Genomic DNA, 20,950 nt, shown 5'->3' with positions numbered 1-20,950 from the left:
TTCCTAATCTGCTAGTTGAGTTTTTTTATTTCTGGGTTGAGAGCTATAAATTCTAACTGTATTCATTCCTAATTTCTTTTTTTTTATGAATTTCATTTCTCTTTTAAGACATTTTGGAATTTCTTGTTCTATGTTCTGAGATTCCATAGGAGTCTGTGTTTACTCACTCATGTATTGGTTCATTTTCTTTTGTCATGTAATAATTGTTAGAACTCCATATTTTCTTTGGGTATTTAGAACTCATTCTAGCTTTGAGATTTAAGAATCTCTCAATTTATCTTTCTGTGTTTTCTTCCTCTTGAAATCTTTGATATTTCAGCCCCTTTTCTCTTATATTCCCTATCACCGATTTTGACCTCTTTTCTTTGGCTGGAGGATATATCTCTAGGGTTAGATTGCAAAGGTACCTTGGTCTCCTCCCAGATTGGGGGGATTCACTGTGCATTATCCTGAGGCTCTGTCATGAGTAACCTCTAGATGATTGGGATTGGTCCCAGATGGATTTTAGTTCCCTTTCCTTCAAGTTCAGCACAACCACCCACAGTCTTGGTTCTCCTTACCTTCTCTGGCTGGGTGGATTTGACACTTTTTGCAAGATAGGTGGCAGGTAGGAATGGTTTTCAGGGCAGAATTGCAGTTTTGGAGATCCCTGGCAAAATCAGGCAGATGGCAAAACGCTTTTCCTCATCCTTCTTCTTCACATGATTGAGCACACATAATCATGTCTGTTGTTTATTGGGGAGTGGGGGAGCTGGCAGATGATACAAGCAAAATCTCTGAAGCAGGAGTGGTTTCACAATATAGGCCACAGGCACAAGCCCACAAAACTGTGTATTCCTGCCAGAGAGTGGAGGCTGGTGTGAGAAAGGTACTGAGTGATCCATTTAAAGATTAGCATTATCCCATTATTCCCTTAATTCCTAAGGATTTTTACCTTGTTGGGGTTTTCTCCTTTTTATCTAATGGATTCATTAGTAAATTCTTTATGTTAAACATATAATTATTCTTTGGGGAGTCTGGAGAGTTAATGTATTTTGGGGAAAATGTCTAGTCTGTCATACTGTTGGTCCTATGACTTAGAACTACCTGGCACCTTTCTCATAGAATGTCACGTTTTTATAGTCATTCTTCATTCTGAAGAGGTGTGAGAAAGTGGCAAGGCCTGAGAAACCTTAAAGTTAGCTGCCCTTGGGAGTGCCACAAACAATGTTGGCCAATCTGTTGGTCAGTAAACGGTAGACTCAATGATGGGAGCCAGATCACCCCTAACACTCTGCTATTGTACGTCTAAACTGTAATATAAGCTTATCAACTTAAACTTGGTTTCTCTTTCCGATAAAGTTATCTTGATTCTGACTGTTTACTAAAAAATTTCTTTGGAACTTTAGCCTGCTATCAAGCAAAATAATAAATCTTTGCCCCTTAATTTGGAGACAAACTAAATGTACAAATTTTTTCACCAAACCCATGACATCAGCCAGGGGAACATTAATCTTTTTGGGATGTCTTTCTCAATATTTTTGGCACCAAATATGGGGCCCCCCAAATTTTATTCTCTCTTTATTATGATAAACTCTTTTTACTCCAATCCTATAGCTGAAGCTCCTAGGAAGCTTTCTTGGGTCTTCTGAGTTCTTCGCTCTGCAAATTTTCCATGCCAGGTGTGCCTGACTTAGAATCTCTTGCCATTTCTTGGGAAAGTTCCTTAAGGAACTTTTGCCACCTATTTTTTTTTTTATTATAGCTTTTTATTTACAAATATATGCAAAGGTAATTTTTCAGCACTGACAGTTGCAAATCCTTTTGTTCCAACTTTTCCCCCCTTCCCCCAGATAGCAGATTGACCAATACATGTTAAATATGTTAAAGTATAAGCTAAATAAAATATATGTATACATGTTCAAACAGTTATTTTGCTGTATAAAAAGAGTCAGACTTTGAAATAGTGTGCAATTAGCCTATGAAGGAAATAAAAAATGCAGGCAGACAAAAATAGAGGGATTGGGAATTCAATGTAGTGGTTCATAATCATCTCCCAGAGTTCTTTCCCTGGGTGTAGCTGTTCAGTTCATTACTGCTCTATTGGAACTGATTTGGTTCATCTTATCGTTGAAGAGAGCCAAGTCCATCAGAATTGATCATCACATAGTATTGTTGTTGAAGTAAATAATGATCTTCTGGTCCTGCTCATTTCACTCAGCATCAATTCATGTAAGTCTCTCCAGGCCTTCCTGAAATCATGCTGCTGGTCATTTCTTACAGAACAATAATATTCCATAATATTCATATACCACAATTTTTCAGCCATTCTCCAATTGATGGGCATCCACTCAGTTTCCAGTTTCTGGACACTACAAAAAGGGCTGCCAAGAACATTCTTGCACATACAGGTCCCTTTTCCTTCTTTAAAATCTGTTTGGGATATAACCCCAATAGTAACACTGCTGGGTCAAAGGGTATGCACAGGTTGATAGCTTTTTGAGCATAATTCCAAACTGCTCTCCAGAATGGCTGGATGTATTCACAATTCCACCAACAATGTATCAGTGTCCCAGTTTTCCCACATCCCCTCCAACATTCTGCATTATCTTTCCCTGTCATTCTAGCCAATCTGACAGGTGTGTAGTGGTATCTCAGAGTTGCCTTAATTTTCATTTCTCTGATTAATAATGACTTGGAGCATCTTTTCAAATGGCTTGAAATAGTTTCAATCTCTTCACTATTCATATCCTTTGACCATTTATCAATTGGAGAATGGCTTGATTTCTTATAAATTAGAGTCAATTCTCTATATATTTTAGAAATGAGGCCTTTATCAGAACCTTTGACTGTAAAAATGTTTTCCCAATTTATTGCTTCCTTTCTAATCTTATCTGCATTAGTTTTGTTTGTACAAAAACTTTTCAATTTGATATAATCAAATTTTTCTATTTTGTGATCAATAATGATCTCTAGGTTTTTTTTGGTCATAAATTCCTTCCTCTTCCACAGATCTGAGAGGTAAACTATCCTATGCTCTTCCAATTTATTTATAATCTCATTCTTTATGCCTAGGTCATGAAGCCATTTTAACCTTATCTTGGGGTACGGTGTTAAGTGTGGGTCAATGCCTAGTTTCTGCCATACTCATTTCCAATTTTCCCAGAAATTTTTGTCAAACAGTGAGTTCTTATCCCAAAAGCTGGAGTCTTTGGGTTTGTCAAACACTAGATTATTAAAATTATTGGCCATTTTGTCCTTTGAACCTAACCTATTCCATTGATCAACTAATCTATTTCTTAGCCAATATCAAATGGTTTTGGTAACCACTGCTTTATAATATAATTTTAGATCTGGTACAGCTAGGCCATCTTCATTTGAATTTTTTTTCATTAATTCCCTTGAAATTCTTGACCTTTTGTTTTACCATAAGAACTGTGTTGTTATTTTTTCAAGGTCATTAAAATATTTTTTGGGAAGTCTGATTGATGTAACACTAAATAAATACATAAGTTTAGGTAGTATTGTCATCTTTATTCTATTTGCTCGCTCTATCCAAGAGCATTCAATATTTTTCCAGTTAGTTAGATCTGACTTTATTTGTGTGGAAAGAGTTCTGTGATTTTGCTCATAAAGTTTCTGATTTTCCCTTGGCAGATAGATTCTTAATTATTTTATACTGTCAGTAGTTACTTTAAATGGAATTTCTCTTTGTTGTTAGTGATATATAAGAATGCTGATGACTTATGAGGGTTTATTTTGTATCCTGCAACCTTGCTAAAGGTGTGGATTATTTCTAATAGCTTTTTAGTAGAATCACTGGGGTTCTCTAAGTATACCATCATAACATCAGCAAAGAGTAATAGTTTGGTTTCCTCATTACCTACTCTAATTCCTTTAATCTCTTTCTCAGCTCTAATTGCCAAAGCTAGCATTTCTAATACAATGTTGAATAGTAATGGTGATAGTGGGCAACCTTGTTTCACTCCTGAGCCTATTGGGAATGGTTGCAGTTTATCCCCATTACATATGATGTTTATTGATGGTTTTAAATAGATGCTACTGATTATTTTAAGGAAAAGTCCATTTATTCCTAGACTCTCAAGTGTTTTTAATAGGAATGGATATTGGATTTTATCAAATGCTTTTTCTGCATCTATTGAGATGATCATATGGTTTTTGTTAATTTGGTTATTAACATGGCCAATTATACTGATCGTTTTCCTAATATTGAACCAGCCCTGCATTTCTGGTATAAATCCTACTTGATCATGGAGTATTATCCTGGGGATGATTTTCTGTAGTCTTTTTGCTAATATCTTGTTTAAGATTTTAGTATCAATATTCATTAGGGAGATTGATCTATAATTTTCTTTCTCTGTTTTCAACCTACCTGGGTTAGCTAAGTATCAGTACCATGTCTGTGTCATAAAAGGAATTTGGAAGGACTCATTCATTCCCTATTTTTTTCAAATAGCTTATATAGCTTTGGGGCTAATTGTTCTTTAAATGTTTGGTGGAATTCAAATGTAAATCCATCTGGTCCTGGGGATTTTTTCTTAGGGAGTTGATTAATAGCTTGTTCTATTTTTTTTTTTTTTCTGAAATGGGACTATTTAAGCAATTTACTTCGTCCTCTTTAATCTGGGAAGCCTATCTTTTTGGAGGTAGTCATCCATTTCACTTAGGTTATCAAATTTATTGGCATAAAGTTGGGCAAAGTAACTCCTTATTATTGCTCTAATTTCTTCTTCATTTGGTGGAAAGTTGCCCCTTTTCATTTTTAAGATTAACAATTTGATTTTCCTCTTTCCTTTTTCTAATCAGATTTACCAAATGTTTATCTATTTTATTGTTTTTTTTCATAATACCAACTCTTAGTTTTATTTATTAATTCAATAGTTTTCTTTTTACTTTCAATATTATTAATTTCTCCTTTTAATTTTAGAATTTCAAGCTTAGCATTTGATTGGGGTTTTTAATTTGGTCTTTTTCTAGCTTTTTAAGTTGCAAGCACAGTTTATTGATCTTATCTTTCTCTATTTTATTCAAGTAAGCCTTTCAAGATATAAAATTTCCCCTTTTTACTGCTTTGGCTACTTCCCAGTTTTGGTATAATGTCTCATCATTGTCATTATCTAGTGAAATTATTAATTGTGTCTATAATTTGCTGTTTCACCCAATCATTCTTTAAGATGAGATTATTTAGTTTCCAATTACTTTTTGATCTATTTACCCCTAACTTTTTGTTGAATATAATTTTTATTGTATCGTGATCTAAAAAGAAAGCATTTACTATTTCTGCCTTCCTGCATTTAATTTTGAGGTCTTTATGTCGTAATATATGGTCAGTTTTTGTATAGGTTCCATGAACTGCTGAGAAGAAAGTATACTCCTTTCTGTCACCATTCAGGTTTCTCCAAAGATATATCATATCTAATTTTCCCAATATTCTATTTCCCTCTCTAATTTCTTTCTTTTTTGTTTTGTAGTTTGATTTATCTAATTCTGAGAGTACAAGATTGAGATCTCCCACTATTATAGTTTTGCTGTCTATTTCTTCTTGCAACTCTCTTAATTTCTCTTTTAAGAATTTAGATGCTACACCACTTGGTGCATATATGTTTAAAATTGATATTGCTTCATTATCTATGCTAACCTTTAGCAAGATATAGTGCCCTTCCTTATCTCTTTTAATTAGCTCAATTTTTGCTTTTGCTTGATCTGCGATCAGGATGGCAACCCCTGCTTTTTTGATTTCACCTGAAGCATAGTAGATTCTGCTTCAACCTTTTACCTTTACTCTGTATGTATCTCCCTGCTATTTTTTCAAATAGTATATATAGCATTGGGGTTAATTGTTCTTTAAATGTTTGGTAGAATTCACATGTAAATCCATTTGGTCCTGGGGATTTTTTCTTAGAGAGTTGATTAATTGTTTGTTCTATTTCTTTTTCTGAGATGGGATTATTTAAGCAATTTACTTCTTCCTCTGTTAATCTAGGAAGCCTATATTTTGAAGGTAGTCATCCATTTCACTTAAGTTATCAAATTTATTGGCATAAAGTTGGGCAAAGTAACTCCTTATTATTGCTCTAATTTCCTCTTCATTGGTGAAAAGTTTTCCCTTTTCATTTTTAAGACTAACAATTTGATTTTCCTCTTTCTTTTTTCTAATCAGATTTACCAAAGGTTTATCTATTTTATTGGTTTTTTCATAAAACCAACTCTTAGTTTTATTTATTAATTCAAGAGTTTTTTTTTAATTTCGGTATTATTAATTTCTCCTTTTAATTTTAGAATTTCAAGTTTAGTATTTGATTGGGGATTTTTAATTTGGTCTTTTTCTAGCTTTTTAAGTTGCAAGCCCAATTCATTGATCTTCTCTTTCTCTATTTTATTCAAGTAAACCTCTAAAGATATAAAATTTCCCATTATTACCGCTTTGGCTGAATCCCACAAATTTTGGTATGATGTCTCATCATTGTCATTATCTTGAGTGAAATTATTATTTGTGTCTATAATTTGCTGTTTCACCCAATCATTCTTTAAGATGAGATTATTTAGTTTTCAATTACTTTTTGGTCTATTTACCCCTAACTTTTTGTTGAATGTAGTTTTTATTCCATCATGATCTGAAAAGAAAGCATTTACTATTTCTGCCTTCCTGCATTTAATTTTGAGGTCTTTATGTCCTAATATATGGTTAATTTTTGTGTAGGTTCCATGAACTGCTGAGAAGAAAGTATACTCCTTTCTGTCACCATTCAGTTTTCTCCAAAGATCTATCATATCTAATTTTTCTAGTATTCTATTTTCCTCTTTAATTTCTTTCTTATTTGTTTTGTGGTTTGATTTATCTAAATCTGAGAATGCAAGGTTGAGATCTCCCACTATTACAGTTTTGCTGTCTATTTCTTCTTGTAACTATCTTTAAGTTCTCCTTTAGGAAGTTAGATGCTATACCACTTGGTGCATATATGTTTAATATTGATATTGCTTCGTTGTTTATGCTACCCTTTAGCAGGATGTAGTTACCTTCCTTATCTCTTTTAATTAGATCAATTTTCTTTTGCTTGATCGAGATAAGGATGGCTCCTATTTTGGCTTCACCCTGGTATAATAGATTCTGCTCAGCCTTTTACCTTTACTCTGTAGCCTCCCTGCTTTTAAATGTGTTTCCTTAAACAACATATTGTAGGGTTCTGACTTTTGATCCAGTCTGCTATCTGCCTCCGCTTGAAGGGAGATTTCATCCCATTCACATTTATGGTTAAAATGACTAATTCTGTATTTCCTGCCATCATAATATCCCTGGATTGTGCTTTTATTTTTCTTGCCCCCCCTTTCCCCCTTCCCTAGTATTAAACTTATAGGCCCCACTTGCGTCACACAGCTCTCCCTCTTTTGGATCCCTCTTTCCTCCCTTTGAATCCCCCTTTCTTGTATCCTTCCCTTATTACTCTTTTTCCTTTTCCCTTTTCCTCTCCCACTTTTTAATGAGGTGAGAGAAGATTCTCTGTAAAACAAATATGTCAATTATTTTCTCTTTGAGCCAACTCTGATGAGGGTAAGATTCACACAATGTTCCTCACCCTCTCTAAATTCCCTCATCTATGATAGGTTTCCTTTGTCTCATCGTGGGATGTAGTTTCCCTATTTTTATCTCCCCCTTTTCTGACACTATCCCCTTTCTATTTCTACTTCCCTTTTTTATGTTATATCAGTAAAATCAAATTATACATGTGATCTTTATGTATATCCACAACAGAAATATAGTTCTCAAGAGTTCCTTTTACCTTTTTCTGCTTCTCTTGAGTTCTATGATTGGAGATCAAATTTTTTGTTTAGATTTAGAATTCCTCTGTTTCATTAAATGTCCACTTTCTTCCATGGAAGAAAATGCTCAGCTTAACTGGGTAGTTTATTCTTGGCTGCATTCCAAGTTCTTTTGCCTTTCAGAATCTCAGATTCCAGACCCTTCAATCCTTTAATGTTGAGGCAGTCAGATCTTGAGTGACCCTTATTGTGGCACCTCGGTATTTGAACTGTTTTTTTCCTGCATGCTTGTAATATTCTTTCCTTAGTCTGATAGTTATGAAATTTGGATACTCCTTGGAGTTTTTATTTTAGGGTCTTTTTCAGAAGGTGTTCAATGAATTCTTTCAACATCTATTTTGCCTTCTGGTTCTATTACTTTGGGCAGTTCTCCTTGAAGATTTCCTGGAAAATAGTATCTAGGCTTTTTTTTCATCATAATTTTTGGGAAGTCCAATGATCCTCAGGTTATCTCTCCTAGATCTATTTTCCAGGTCTGTTATTTTTCCAAGTAAATATTTAACGTTCTTTTCTAGTTTTTTTGTTTTTTTTTTGGTTTTCCTTGACTGATTTGTGATGTCTCAATGATTCAGTCATTTCTATTTGTTCAATTCTGATTTTTAGTGTGTTATCTTCATCATTATATTTTTTTACTTCTTTTTGTATATGTCCAATTGAGTTTTTAAATGAGTTGTTTTGCTCTATGGAATTGTTTTTCATTTCACTAATTTTTTTTTTTTTTTTTAGTGAGTTATTTTCTTTTTCCAATTCACAAATTCTGTTTCCCTGCACTTCTCAGGAGTTTTTTACCTTTTCCAATTCACATTTCAGGAAGTTGTTGCTCTCTTGCACAGCTTCTCTTTCCTTTCCCCATATTTCTTCTAGTTCTCTTTTAAGATTTTTAATAGTCTCTTCTAGGAGAGCCTTTTATGTTGGGGACCAACAATTGTCTGGAGACGTCTGCTATTAGTCTCCTGGGGGTTGACCTTTTGATTTTTTTACTCATTTTTAAAAGCCTGTAGGGTCTGCCTTCAGGACCAGGAGGTTGGCAACTTCCTCTGCAGAGCAGGGATAGGTGTATTGACGAGTAACTGTCTTGCCAACCAGCTACAAAGAGCAGTGAGGCACTGGAGTGGTCTGGGAAAGAGTTCCCCATCCGGAAGTAAGTCAGGCCTGCAGGGCTGAGCTGGGAAAGTGCCCTGTAAAGAACCCCCCGCTGTGTGGGTTAACGACTGCCCTGGGGCTAGACACTGAGCAGTGAAAGTTTCATTACCCCAAGCCAAAGCCCATCCTGGGGCTGTGGGTATTAGCAGCTGAGCAGTGAATAGCCTTGCAGGGACCAGAAGTGTCTGTGTCCGTCCATGTTGGGGAAGTTCTATTGCTCCAGGCCGAGCCCCCCACTGTGCAGATTAGAGAGTGCCCTGGGCAGTGCCCTGCTGCCTTGCAGATTTGTAACTGCCCTCGCAAAAGTCCCAAAATGCAGGATGTGGCTGCAGGGCTGTATTATTGTCTGAGGTGAGTTACTTCTGGTTTTGGGTGGTTATAGCCAGATCTTGTTACGTTCTTGCGTTTCTTTAAGAGAGTACCCTCTATCTTTGGCTTTAATTTCTCTGCCAGTTTACTGCTTTATAATTAAGGCAGAGCTGTTAGCCTATGGAAGCGTCGTCTCTAGCTGCAGAGGTCACCCCCGCCCCTGCTCTGCTCTAGACACTAGTCTCTCCCTGCCTGCGCTGGTCTGTTCCTAACCCCTCAGGACAAACCTTTCCTGGCAATCTTCCAAATTATCTTTGGCTGGTAAATTGTGTGCGTCTAATCTTCATGAATTTTAGCAGTCAAGTGCTATTTTTGAGGCTGAATTTAATAGTTGCTTGTGAGGGCATGAGAGGAGCTTAGAAAGTCATGTGTGCCTTCTTCACCATCTTGGCTCCACCTCCCACAATTTTTTGCCACCTATTTTCACCCTCTTTGGGACACTAGGGAGGCAAGGAGGCTATATATCTAGGAATCCTAAGGCTTATGACAAAACTGGGGCAGTTTATCTCTATCTTTAAACCTATTGGAAGAGAACTGAACACTGACCTCTTAGATGAACCCCACTTTTCTACTTCTCCAGGGGCAAGGGATCCCCCATTTACCCCCTTGTTCAATCCTTCTCAGGAAGCCCAACAAACCCTTCCTGGACTATCCTTTTATCATGATGTGCAATATTTCTTCAACTTAGTAGTTGAATTCTCTGAATCCTCACCTTTTAAAATGGTTTCTGAAACCTTCCAATCCCCACTCCTCAGTCCCCCCCATATAACAAACAGGAACCTTTTTTTTTTTTCTCCCTAAGGATCCTGATTCAGCCATCCTTTCAAAACTCTGTCCATTGAGAGAAGTAGCAAACTCTCAGGGTGGAAGAATCAGGGTTCATGTGCCTTTTTCAAAGTCAGACTTTTCCCAGATTAAGGAGAAACTTGGCCATTACTTTGAGGACCCTACTAGATATACTGAGGGTTTTAAAACTATCTTCCTCCAATTTGATCTTACCTGGGGAGATGCTAACATCATCATCTCCTCTTGCTGCATCATAGAGGAGAAGAATCTGGGATCCAGACCAGAAATTTGGAGATGATATAGCCGAGTCTTCTTCCTCCTTTGGTAAATACCCCCCAGGGGCTATTTCTGTCCCAGTCTCAAACCCTGGGTGGGATTATCAGGAAGGAAGCAGAGACAGAAAGAATGGATCATTTTCTAATCTGCCTCATTGAAGGTATGGAGAAAGGAATTAAGCAGGTTAATTATGAAAAACTTAAGTTACCCAAGGAGCACTATCCTCTTTCAGGAGCACCTTGTAAAGGCTCTAAAGAAATACACTAGCTTGGATCCCACTTCTCCAGAGGGGACCCCTGTCCTCAGCATGTATTTTATTAGTCTGCCCCATTCATTTGGAGGAAGCTGCAGAACTTTAGCCCTGGATCTTCAAAATTCCCAGACAGTTGTTGGAAACAACTTTAAAGGTTTTCAATATTAGGGTACAAACTGTGGCAGAGGAGGGAGATTACAGAGCCAAGGGGGATCAAAGAACAGACTTAAACTTAGCCACTGCCATATCCAGGAACCTTGGGGGTTTGTGTCTCAGATGCCATGGCCAGGGACTTGGCAGAAACTCTCAGACTCATGCCCAAAGAGCATTTAGGAAGGGCACAGGAAGACAGATGGCTCAAAGTGGAGTTCAGCTGCCTCTCCCCAAAACTTCTAGGGGAGACACCAATGATTTTGAGGTCCCCTAACCTTAGGGGGCTTCTGTTCTAACAATAAGTCAGTCATTCTAAATCTTCTGGCTTTGAAGTCTACCTCAGGGAACTTCCATACCCAATGTAGGAATAACGATATGTCTGATTCTGAAGTTTCCTGGCCTCAGGGTAGTCCTACAGACCAAACTCCTGAGAAAATAGTGAGTAGACCACTCCTCAGTTCATTGTTGACTGTCAGATAGATAATCTGTTGGTCAGTGAGAACCAAATTCCAGAGACCACTCCTTGATCCTACCTCTGGGCCATAAAATTAGGTTATCTATAACATAAGAACTTGACTAGGAAATGGGTTTAAGCCTGAAAATTCTTTTGAGACACCCCATGAAAACGTTTTGTGGCCCCATTTCTTTGGGGTTCCTTTCCCCCTCAACACTGCATCACAATGGCTGAATCCAGGATGATTTTAAATGTGGCAAGTAAATCCATTGAATTTCTCTTTGACTTTGTGAAAACCTTTTTCTGTCCTGCCCTGGTACTCTAGCTCCACCCACCTCTCCCCTCCTAAGGTGATGTGAACAGGGAGTGAAACTGTGTTCCCTTTGATCTTGGAGTCTCTCAGGACCTCCTGGGAAAGCATGTCTCCCCAGATAAGTTAAGTGTTATTATTCAATTAGAAATCTTGGTCAAGAAGCACTCCATTGATCTTTTGAGGATGCCAGACCCTTTTAAATTCCAATTGGAGATCTGGGTTGGACATTGATAAGTGAGGCCTGGGAACTGTGGCTTTCTTTTCAACATGAAATCTGAGCCTCAAGATTCCTTTTTTAAAGGGCAATTTCTGAACTCATTCTTTGTAGAAGGTTCAAAGCTGGATCCTGCCTGTTGAGAAAGCATTCTCTTCTCAGTGCCAGTCTAATAGGACTAATTTCCCTAATAGGATTTTGCTACTAAAGAAGTCAGTCTCTTAGTAAAACTGGCTTCCTATCCAATAATAAACTTCCATTTTGCCAATTAATATTTCAGGTTCATGAATTCTTTCACAAAGAACCTGATTCGACTAACAAGGGATTTCTACAACTCTCTGTCACTAACTTCATCATTTGGTTCCCTGACCGAGATCCCTGAAAACCTGGATGAGGTAAAAGCCTTTTGTTGTTGTTGTTGTTGTTGTTGTCCATTCTATAGTTAGAATACTTAAACACTTAAGAAGTTTGAGTCATCGGAGCCCCAGGTTTGAGCAGTATTCAGTATTCTCTCAGGGATGCCTGATACGAGAATACCGGCATTCTCTGACCAAAAAGGCCCCCTTACTTAGGGAGCATTTGTCATCTCTCCATCTCCAGAAATGTCTAAAGATGGATGAGGAGCTAGAGTATCGGGGAAACTAAGGCTTTTTCCTGGCAAAAATGGCACAAAACACCTCTGCTTTTAAGAATATTTCATTATGCAGAGACAAATTCAGCTTGAAAAATCTCAAAACTGGAAAGCTTAAATTAAAACAGCAAAGGAAGACAAAGGAGCCTTCCTTTGCATCTCTATGCACTCCTAAATTCCTTTCAGAAATTCTATTTCTCTCACCTAAACGAAATCCTGGGACTTTGTTTTTTCCTCTTTTATAGGATACTGATTTTAACATCTGCCCTCTGACAGAAACAACTAATTCTCTGGGAAAGACACTCAGAGCAGAGGTGTCTCTTTCAATGCCCAATTTCTCCCAGACTGAGGAAAAATCTGGCCATTCTGAGGACTCCACCCAACTTTTTGATGGTCCAAGGCCAACACCCTTCTTGATCTATCCTGGGGAGATGTACTGAGGAAAATGAAGAAGCCAATTTTGAGCCCTCAAGTTTCTCCCACTCAACTGTTACAAACAGCTGTTGGAATCTTTAATGAGAGGAATCGGACTTTAGCCGAGGAGAGAAATCATGGAATTAAAGCAAGATTTGGAGACATGTCTCTACTCTTGGCTGCTACTCCCAAGAACTACAGAGATCTGTACTTTAAACTCCTCAGTCCTTTTCTTGAATTTGAGTAGGAGGAGCATTGGAGGAAGAGAGATTGCCCATAGGGGTTGAGCCATCTCCCCAATGTCCTGCCCTCCAGCAGGAATTTGGGGCTTTGTCAAGCTCCCGCTCCCTCCAGTTCCAACACAACATCAACAGTCGATAGGAACATTGATTTTCTTTCTCCTTCACTCCCGCTTTGCAACTCTGATCTCTCCTCCCTCTCCCCCCATAGAATGGAGATAGTAGGGGGGCTCAAGACCTGTCTGGAGACCTCTACTCTACCTCGCCAGCTTGGTAACCTTGGTAAATGCTCCTATCCTGTTCCCTTACTGGGGTACTATTTAATGGTGAGATTGGAGACTCAATCTTCTCTTCTCAGACCTCCAGAGATATTTTTTAAGCACAAACTTTTAGTTATATGGTTAAGAGATCTTGAGAAGTTTACCTGGTTTTATTTTGATTTGCAATCTGGACAGGCAGGGCCATGCCCACCCCAGACCTGCTATCTATCTCTTTAAAGGAGCCGAAGCTTCTAGCCCTTTTAGGAAGCATGATTAAATTGAGTTTGGTTTCCCTGGTCTGGCCATCCTGCCTAGAGTAGTGACTCCATAGCCCTTTTAATTGAAGAAGCCTCACAAATAATTTTGGGGCAGCTATTAGAGGTTTTAACTCCCCACTGGGTCCAGAGCATTTTAGAAGCCAAAGGACATCAATGGCTTGGTGGGGGACTACCTACCTGACCCGACTCTTTAGGTATGTCACACTCTTGACCCTGTTATCCTGCTCCCTGAAAATGGGGATACAAAGGCACCAGGTCATTCTGTGGTGACTCTCACTGGCACCCTAGAGACTAAACCATTGTCTCCTGAGACCTCCGTCTTAACCAGAGCTTTAGAACTAGGGAAGGGAATGAGAATGAATACTTTTACTGACTCCAAAATATGCTTTTCATATTTTGAATGCTCATGGGGCTGTCTGGAAAAAAAAAGGGAGTACATCCTTTCTCTTTCTGGCTGGGTTCAAGCGCCCTCAGACCAAGCACTATTGGTCTTGCACTCTAGGCTACAATGCCAGCACATCAAACACAGTCCCCACCCCTTCAAGGAGACAAAAGTGAGGATTTTGGGGAAATATTCTTTGGTTCTTAAAGGCATACCAATGCTAGCCCCCTGGGTGGGATACTTAAAATATGAGAACATCTTTATTGCCACAATCATCCAGCTGGCCAATAAAACTGCCAGCCTGTTTTATTAACACTTTTATTAAAGATGAGAACTTTTTTTGCTCCTAGCATTTTCTCTCCTAATTTTCTTGAATGGCATTCTATGTCCCTGACAGTAATTACCTCCTTAATTACTTTTAGCTAGGGAATTCTGTGGGCAGTGGGGCTTGTTCAGCATAGTGGAGTGGGCTATCAGCATTCTTAAGGCAGCCCACAGACTGTACCTGATGTATTTTTTGCAAAAGGCCTCATTCCCAAACATCACCATCTCAAACCTGGATGACACCCCATTTTTAATCTGTTCCTGAGATTTGTTTCCTCTAGGCTTCAAGCTGTGAATTTTCAACTGCCCTCCAGCTTGTAGAGTGAGACAATTAACTGGGACACACAATTAGATGCCCTGCTGCTGCCTTCAGATCTCACACCTCCCCTCCTGGCTTGAGCCTCTCCTCCCCTAATTTGACTTCCTATTTCCTTTAGTGTTTTCATCTCTCTTCCTGAGATGTCAGGGAGGGCGTGACCACCTTCTTTTTATGGTATTTTTACTTCTTTTTTTGAGCAGTCAGGGAAGGCGTGATCACCTTTTTTTTTTGGGGTTCTCACCTCCTTGAGAAGTCAGGGAGGTCATGACCACCTATGTTCTAAATCAAAAGAAAAGGGGAGATGTTGGAATCCTTACAAAGTGTTAACTCATTAGAGTGGATAGAGACAATAATTATCTAATATAGCATGGTTCAGTATGATTGATCTGATCTTACAAAGAGATGTTATGGGCCAGAAGAAACAAGGTACTAAGTGGAATTGATAGAAACGATGCTTGTGTTCACACCTTTAGAGAGCTCATATAAGCAAGAAGCTCTTAGGGCCAGAGAGCACTCTGGGAGGAAACCCATAATCCCACTCTCAGATCCCACAATCCCACTCTCGGAGGAGGAGTCAACCTTTTACACCGAGCATAAATAGAGCTTCAGTGAGCCAGTCAAGTCAGTCACTTCAGAACATTGACAAGAGTCGGACAGGAGCACTCTGGGAGATTGAGAGCCAGAAGCCCTCTCTCGGAGGCAGGACAGATTCATTCCAACTTTCACCTTGGTGCTGCCTGGAGACCTTTGGAAGAAGAGAAGCCGAAGCTGGCAGAGGCAAAAGATTAGGAGCAAGAGCTCTTGGAACCAAGCAAAGAGATAGGTCTCAAAGAAAACTAACTGGGCTATATTGAAGGACACAATAAAAGATTTAAACTTTTAGCACCTAGCTGCATTTGGGTGATTATTACTTTTAACCGAAACTAAGGCTGCCTCCAGAAAACCTCCCCAAGAAACCTGCTTCCAGGGAGAACCATTATATTTTAAAGAAGAGAATACCATAAAATAATAACAGCCTCATTATTTGCATCCCAACCTGAGAGGTTTCTCTGGCTGCTGGGTGAATTTATCCTTAACCTTCTAGGTTCCTGAGGCTATAAAGTTTCTTTATCTAAGGCTCACCTTGTCATTCTCTTAAGTATTTAGACTGTGACTTAACTCCCACCTCCCATTCACTCACCCTAGGAGAGGAAGAGGGAGATCTTGTCACTCCCTGAACCTGCCTCAAAGAAATAGCTGCATATTTTCCTGGGCATAACTGATTTGTAGAATCTGGATACCTAACTTTTGGATTATTGCCAATCCCCTCTATGAAAGGTAGGGCTAGGCTCTAGAGGTCTTGACTCAGTTACTGAGAACTGATCCCAGACCTGTTGCTTACTTCTCAAAGAAGTTTACCTGGTTATTTATCATCTGGGTGGCCCTCCTGTCTTAGAGCAATGGCTGCCACAATCCTTCTAATTGAGGAAGCCTCCAAGCTCACCCTAGGCCAACCATTGAAGGTTTTTAACCCTTTATCAGGTTCAGAGAATTTTGGAAGCCAAAGGTTATCAGTGGCTTGCTAGCCAGATATCACATTCTCCTGTTAGACACTCCTAACTTGACTCTCTAGGTGTGCCATACTCTCAACCCTGCCATTCTGCTCCCTGACAGCACTGAGTCGGGTGATATTATTCACAATTGTGAGGATACTTTAGATTTTGTCAACTTTAGTTGACCCGACTTGAGGGACATTCTTCTTGATAACCCAGATGGACTATGGGTCCAGTTTTCTTGAAAACCGGGAAAGGAAGTCAGGTTATTCTGTGGTGAGTCTCAATGGCACTTTGGAAGCTAAGCCATTCCCTCTTGGGACCTCTGCTCAGAAAGCCCAATTTGTTGCCCTCACCAGAGCTTTAGAACTGAGGAAAGAAATGAGAGTGAACATCTGCAATATACTCCAAATATGTCTTTCATGTCACGCATACTCATGGGTCTATATGTAAAAATAGGGAATTTTTCACAGTCAAACATTCCCCCATTAAGTATTCAGGGGAAATTCAACAAATACTGTAAGTTGTCTACGGACCTAAAAAGATTTCTGCTATATTTTGTAAAGGGGGATTCACTTCAGGCAAAGGAAAACAGGCTTGCAGATTCAGCTTCCCATGCTGCTGCCTGTTTGCCCTTGACCATGGCACTTTTAATTCCCCAGCTCCTCAATTCCTACATTCTCTCATTTATCTTCTAGGAATAGAACTTTGCTAAAGAAAGGGGGTATACCTTTTCTCATTCTGGATGGTTTCAAATACCCAACTTCTAATCTCAGAGGTCAGGCAGTGGAAATTTCTTTTTGGCCTACACCAAGGTACTCAGGAAAAAATGCTCTCCAATGCCTTGGAAAACTTATTTTCACTGATCAAACAATTATTCAGGCCTGCCTCACCCCAGCTTTCTTTTTTATTATTGGTATTATCCTCCACTTTCTCCAAGATAATTGTTTTCTCTTCTACTACTAGTGAACTTTTTTTCTTCCAAATTCCAGGCCATGAACTTTCCAACCTGAATACCATGGGTCCCTTAATCCTAAATCTCAATACCCCTGGAATGTGGCTACCACCACAATCAAGTTTCTCCTTCTCAGTCTCGACTCAGTTAGAGGCAGGACCAGCTCTACATCCTTTGTCACTTGATATAGCTCCAGAAGAAGACTTCTGTCCCTTTGTCCCAAATGAATTTGGGTTTGGATTGATTGAGGGGAGAATGAAGAGGTGTGAGAAAGTGACAGTGGCAAGTCCTGAGAAGCCCTAAGGTTAGCCAGGCTTGGGAGTGCCACAAACAATGCTGGCCAATCAGTTGGTCAGTAAGCTGTAGAACTCAGTGATAAGAACTACCCTACTCCTACCACTCTGCTATTATACTTCTAAATCATAATATTAGCTTATCAACCTAATCTTGGTTTCTCTTTCCTATAAAGTTATCTTCTTGATTCTGAATCTGCTAAAAACTCCTTTGGACTTTGGCTCACTTCATTTGACATCACAATTATCTTCCTGATTCTCCCTCTTTTTGCTAAAAACTCCTTTGGAACTTTAGCTTGCCATTAGGCAGCATAATAAATCTTTGCCCCTTAACTTGGAGACAAACTGAGTGTGCAAATTCTTTTGCCAAACCCATGACACCGACTGGGTGTATATATAACGTAATCTTGTTGGGATGTCTTTCTCCTCAACAATTTCTCATTCTTCTTTTCTTTTTGAATATATCTTTTAAAAATCTAAGTTGGTAGTGAATCCATACCTGAATCTTTAAAAACTCTCTTCCTCACCAGAATTTGCAATTCTGTCATTAGTATTATATTAGTATAATATTCTCAGACCAATTTTCACTAAAATTTTAATTTTAGGTCATACTTATCTTTTAGTATAACAAGAAAAGAAGAGCTAATTTCATAATGTTTCAAAATTTACTTTTCAAATCTAAGATGTGTTGGACTGTTTTCTTTTTTCTTTGTCACAAACTATAAGATAGAATAGTTACTTCTTTTCCAAATTTCCATCAATTTCATTTTAACAACCAGATCCTCCATTTTGGTCAGAATCTGATCAATCAATAAGTAGTTATTAAATGCTTACTTATGTATAAAACATTAAGCTAGATGTTGAAAATACTAAGACAAAAATGAAACAATTTCTGTCTGCAAGGAACTTATTCAGAACAGCAGTCCCTCTCATAGTTTCTTCTACATAATGAAGATAATAAAGAACATCCACTCCAACTCTTTTGTTGTACAAATGGAGACACTAAGGTACAAGGAAGAGAAGCACTGGCCTTTTAGCATTACATAGAATGGGTGAAACTTATTTGTCTTTCCTGGTTCCTATAAATTGTTCAGTAGAAAAGTTTCTCCTAGTTTTCAGATTGTTGAAGTCAAAACCTAGCTTGAATGGTCCTCTACTCTCAGGAAAATACTATCTACAGAAACAGGAGAGTTTGGAGGAGGAGCCATTGATATAGTGTATTATTGTTCTCAGTTCATCCTATATCAGTTCATACAAGTCTAGCCAGATTTCTCTGAAATTAACACTTTATTTCTTATAGTACAATAGCATTCCATTATATTCATATGCCATAATTTTCCATAGTTTCCATTTCTTTCCCATCATAAAAAACAAATAAAATTGACAATTTTTTTAAACCTCTAGAACTTTTCCTCTTTCTTCTATTTCTTTCGAAGTATAAGTTTAGTAATGATATTACTGGATCAAAGGTTTTATATATATATATATACACACATATTATATATATAGCTGAACAATTTGCGGGGAATACTTCCAAATGATTTTCCAGCAAGGCCGTATTAATTTGCATCTGCATCAATGCTCTTGTTTTCTTATAGTTCCTCCAACATTTGTCATTTTCCATTTTTATCAATTTTGCAGATTTGATAGAAACTTCAGAATTGTTTTAATTTTTATTTCTTTAATTAGTGAAGTTGAAAATTTTTCATATAACTATAAATAATTTGGATTTCTTCACTTGGAAATTGTCTAGACAAATCCTTTGGCTATATATCAATTAGGAAATGGTTCTTATTCTTAATAAATGTGAATTGTCTTTATATATCTTGAAAATGAGACCGTTAGCAGAATAATTTACTGTATAGATTTCACCAGTTAATATTTTCCTTTCTAATCTTAGTTGCATTGGATTTATGTGTATAAAACTTAAGTTGTAGGTAATCATACTTGTTCGTTTTATCTTCTATGAGCCTCACTATTCCTTTTTTGGCACAAATTCTTCCCCTATCCATAGACCTGAAAGACAATCACTTCCTTGTTTTAATTTGTTGATATGAGCATTTATATCTAGATCAAGTATCTATTTGAATATTATCTTAGTACATGGTATGAGGTACTTTCTAAATCTAATTTCAGCTAGTGTGCTGTCCAATTTTCCAAGTAGTTTTTGTCAGATACTGAGTTTTAAACCCAGTTGTCTCTAGTTACTATTTTTGCATTTATTAAATGGTTTACTTGGATATATTTCACTATTTTACTAATTGATCTCTTAGTAATTGTTGAATCATTTCAGTCATATTAGACTCTTCATGATCCCATTTGAGGTTTTCTTGACAAAGATACTGGAGCATTTTGCCATTTCCTTCTCCAGTTTATTTTTCAGATTAGGAAACTGAAGCAAACAAGGTTAAGTGACTCCCCAGGGCCATAAAGCTATTAAGTTTCTGAGGTCACAGTTGAATTTAGGACTTCCTTACTGGTACTCTCTCCCATGTGCCATTTAAGCTATCCTCTCTCTGTTTTGATGATTATTGCTTTGTTGTAAAATTTGAGATCTGGTATTGCTAGGTCCCTTCCTTTCCATCTTTTTTTTTTTTCCATATTTTCTCTTTAATATTCCTAAATGTTTATTTCTACAGATGAATTTTATTACTATTTTTTTTAGTTCTATAAAGTAATGTTTTGGTAGTTAAACTATAGCACTGGATTAGTAAATTAATGGATTAACATAATTACTTAATGAAGTGATTAATTACTTAAGTTCAATTATTTAGACATGTTTTTATTTTCATAATCAGTTTTACCATTATATTCATATAGTTCCTTCATGTATCTTGAAAAGCAGACTTCTATGCCAGATGCCAACCATCAGAACAGAAAATCCAGAGTTTGAGTTGAAGAACAGAAAAGCTCTTTCCGTAAACAGCTCATTAATTTTTCATTGTGAGAAAGGGCATGGCCTTTCTTTGCTCAAGCAGCAGCAGCATCCAAGGAGTGAAAATTGTGGAGGCTCACAGGCTTCTTTTTATCCTATCTCCTAACCCGGCTCCTTGTCCCTGTTCATGTCCATCTTGTCACTGATCAACCAGATCCCCCCACAATCTTCCTTGAGAAACTGACTAATCCTAACAAAGTGATCCTAATCCTTCATTATCATAATTATTCATATTGCCTCTAGTCTAATCATGAGATGGAGAATTCCCAATTGCTCATTATGCATAACCCTATACCATATTTAGAAATATTCAATGAGAGGGAGTCTATGGTATGTGTATCTTCCTATAAAGATTTATCAGGAAAATGGAAATCTTAACACTGAGTTTTTCCTTCTGGTAGAAGCAATATTTAGTACTGAGGAAACTACACCATTAATCATCTCTCACACTTCCAAGTTGTTTGGGTTTTTTTATTTGTTTGTTTTTATTTTTTTTCACCAGTTACACATTTAAAAAACTTTTTTTTTTTTTTTTGGCTATGCATGTGCATTCTTGTTTGCTTTATATATAATATATACATATGTATGTATATTTCCTTATGAATCATG

The 20,950-nt window shown here is 37.6% G+C and overlaps 1 protein-coding gene across 1 annotated transcript in view; it reads right to left on the bottom strand.

The window, feature by feature from the left end:
- Positions 1-560: 560 nt before the first annotated feature.
- Positions 561-20,950, bottom strand: part of CDKL3 (cyclin dependent kinase like 3) — a 109,284-nt gene continuing 88,894 nt past the window's right edge. The window contains exons 13-14 of the transcript XR_004232071.1: positions 10,330-10,482; positions 561-837 (exon numbers count right to left, since the gene is read on the bottom strand). The gene's annotated coding sequence lies outside the window, so the exon portion shown is untranslated. The remainder of the gene's footprint in view (positions 838-10,329; positions 10,483-20,950) is intronic.

Source organism: Sarcophilus harrisii, chromosome 2 (genome assembly GCF_902635505.1).
Source record: "Sarcophilus harrisii chromosome 2, mSarHar1.11, whole genome shotgun sequence".
Taxonomy (NCBI): Eukaryota; Metazoa; Chordata; class Mammalia; order Dasyuromorphia; family Dasyuridae; genus Sarcophilus; species Sarcophilus harrisii.
Note: the sequence above shows the minus strand (reverse complement) of the source record. Positions and strands in the feature narration are given on the sequence as shown.